Genomic DNA, 3,714 nt, shown 5'->3' on the forward strand with positions numbered 1-3,714 from the left:
TTCTTCACGCTCGTCAGTCAAGTGTCATTTTCTGCAACGAATAAAGAAATAAAAATTACTCATTTTGCATGAATTATGAAAGTTCTTGTCGGAACTTTTGACGACTTCTGGGTTTAGCAAAACACAGCAGCTGGATAGATTAAGAGAATATTTCTGTTTTCTGTAAATTTGTCATAGAAGAGAGCAACAAATAAGTACGATTCCTTTTACAACATAAACGTTTTACGGCTTTGTAACAGCTGCTGCACTGCAGTTTTCACCTGCAAGATGACCAGTTTGTGACAGCAAGGATACCGCATTATGCAATGTCACGCTAGAAGCATGCAATTAGCGTATAGCACAAAAATACCCTGTTGTGGAATAATGGTTATATGACCAAGTAATTAAATGTGTTCTTTAATATGAGATTATGATTTTAATCTGGTCCTACTCTCTTTTTTGGATTTTGACTATTAATGTAGAATATTACACATTCAAGGTCTAAATACATTGCATTAAAAATAACAGCAACAAACCGCTTACCCCGTTCTTTCCATTAGTAATATTGCATATATGTCACCACTTACCTTCAGGTTTTTCTCTGTGGGTTGCTACACAGTAAGGGGGACTGATTCTATCCAATATGCCATATTTGATTTAGTACAGAGGCCAGTAATAAAAATATGGAATAAACTAATCATATGAAGCTATTGGATCCAAACAACTAACCTGTTTTGCTTTTTATCTAACAAAATTAAAATGACAGCATACTCAATGTGACGATAATCATGTCAGTTGCAGAACCGTAGGTCTGTCACTGTGGGATTTATTTTCTAAACTTTAAGTTATTAAACTTTGCCCCTCTTAAAACAGCTGCCTGGTCAGGGAACTGCACAGCCATCAGTCTGCAATTTCAAACACTAAATTCTTACCCCTCCCAAACTTATTTATCCCTCTCTCCCTTACAAAATCACATTGCTTGAATCTAGTAACAAGATGACTTAGAAAATAAAACAAATTTTCTCACATTCTTAAGAGACTTACTATTTCGTTAGTTTTGGCAAATGTTCTCATTGGGGAAAAAAAAAAAAAACAGATTTGAGCAATGCTTATTTTGTGCCTAAAATCTTTATTGCAATTCAGCAGGCAACACTCATGAGAGACACTTAAGAGTATTCTAGCACAGTAGTAGCAAGCATACAGAGATATGAAAACCGCTGGCTAGGTACTAGCCCATCATCTTTATTTTTAGCTGCTGAAACATAGTCATAAATATTTTCTAAAATTCATGTGGAACACATGCATTTCACCATGTCTTACTTTTTAAGAGAATCCCTGTTTTGGTTGTTGCCCCTTAACCTCACACAGCCAAGCACAAGACTTAGAGCACATTTTACAAGGATTATTATATCCTTTGACGCAAAAAGGATTAAATAGTAATTTGTAATCCAGGCTTCTATTCTGCCATGGAAATTGATGCTCTTCGTTGCCCTGCCTCGTAGTAGATAATGTGCACCTTCTGGAAAGGATTTCACCAGGGAAGAGCATAATGGTTCTTTGTTACTGGAGACTAAGAATGCAAAATGAGACCCCAAAAGAGATTACTTAAAAGAAGTCTTAAACATATTATGTAAGAGTTTAAAGACTGGAGAGCAGATAAGGGGAGCCGCACACAGGGCCCTCGTGCCCAAACCGCAGTTCGCTCGCTCTGCGTTCATGCTACTGGATTAACGCAGAAGGGATGAGACCCGCCTAATGGCTGTCCTTTATGTAACACAAAATAAACCAGATAAATGGTCTAGAAAAACACTGCATTGATTTCCAACTTTACCAAATTATTTTGCCACTTACGGCACCAGGAGAGGAACACACGGCGTGTGTCGTATTGTAGTTGGGGGTACCGGCAGCACCAACAGGCAGGGCAGAGGAAGGGGGCATGCAACACGGGCAGAGAAAGCTGTTTTAAGAGCGTGTTGTCCAAATGCTAGACCCGCTCCTACCATTGACTATGACCAGGACTCTTCCTCCTTCTCCAAGTAACCCAGGTCCCAAGAAAGAAGCAAGTCCTACATCAGTAAGGCTACCGAAACACCCAGGGACCATTCTGAGTACTGCAGTTATGGAGCTCCAGTTATGGACCCCTGACAGTGAGCATCCTGAATTCACCTTCTTGAAGGCTTCTAGCATTTCTATCCTTTGAAGTCCATGTGACTCACATGGCAGTCTGCCACAGAGCACAGTAAACATACCCGTGAGATGCTTTGACCATATACTTGCTATCATCAAAGACACCTGCACCCCTCTTTTGGAAGGTTGCAATTAAATCCTTTTGTGTGTTAAAAACTTTTTAAAATAGCTTACTATAAATTTTGAACAAAAAGTAAAATAAGAAAAGTTACTGAGAGATCAGGCTTTCACTGCCATGTTTTAAATTACCACGACAAGCCTTCTTTCTTAGGAAAGGTATATCCAGAGACAAGCTCTATTTACTGAAATCACAAGAGTTTATCCTCAGTGAAACACAGGCAGTCACTCTCTATTGCCCACCACTGAAGGAGGTGAGCAGACAGACCTGCTCCTACGACTGCCCCATCCCAATGTCTTAACGCTGCTGGTGCAGGGACAAGCACCCTCGGCTGTGCTTTGCTGCGGAGGCACCACTTCAGGCCAGGGGCAGGCTGTGTCTGCTGGCAGGGGACATTGCCTCTAGCCGCTTCCCAGTGCCCTGTTAGCTTAAACCATCAATAAATACCATACAAACTAACCCCACCACCTTTTCCGCAGCTGACGTGGCCACCCTTCCACCACCTCTCTGCTGGCAGAGCTGCGGGAGAAATAGATAGTGGATTACAACATGAAGATTCAAAGGAAAAAAACCAAACCAACCCACTGCCGCCACCCAAAAAAAAATGGCAGAACAACACAACAGAAAAAAAAACACATCGAGAAGCTGTCTGCTTCCTTCACTGCTGTGCTGCATTTGGGGCAAGCCTGTTCCATGACTCAGGAATCGGTCACCAGGATTTGTATTGATTGTATACCACAGCTGCCTAATTATCAATTCCAAGACGTTTTACAGGCTATTCCCAGTGCAAAACATCAACTGATTTACAAAGTCCACAAACACACCATTTGTGGTCTGAGCAACAACTGGGATGGCAGGCAGAGTCTAAATTTCACTGATGTAAAGCACTATATCCCTGAAATCCACAATATCGGAGCACTGCCATTTATAATACCCTACTTAAAACCTCTTCACGCATTCCTCATATTATTTGCTGTATCTCTTATCACTGCAGATCACCAGCTCCACCGGACAGTATCAGTTCAGGAAAGCTGCAAACTGGAAAACTAGTCAGAATTATAAAAAATATAAAGGAGCTAAAAGAGCCAGCCAGGCCTGTTGTTCAAGTAATATAATTCCCTAGGAAACAATTCTCCCGGGACTTCATTACAACAGCCGAACAGTGCAGGTGGTGCCCTGCTTTCAGTTTTAAATCACAATCCACTTGGGAACTGGGCAAGACTGGACATCCAACTGTGCAAATTTTTATTTTATTTTTTTAAGTGGAGTGTGCACGAGAGCGATTTTAGACTGAAAAAGACAGCCTTATCCTTAGGTCTGCTCTAGTTCTGACTTATTGATTCAACTAACATTCTTTGGAGAAGCTTGACACATTTTCACAAAAGCGTAAGATGTCAGGCTTTATACCTACATCAGATTTCACGATGTTT

Source organism: Gavia stellata, chromosome 1 (genome assembly GCF_030936135.1).
Source record: "Gavia stellata isolate bGavSte3 chromosome 1, bGavSte3.hap2, whole genome shotgun sequence".
Classification (NCBI taxonomy): Eukaryota; Metazoa; Chordata; class Aves; order Gaviiformes; family Gaviidae; genus Gavia; species Gavia stellata.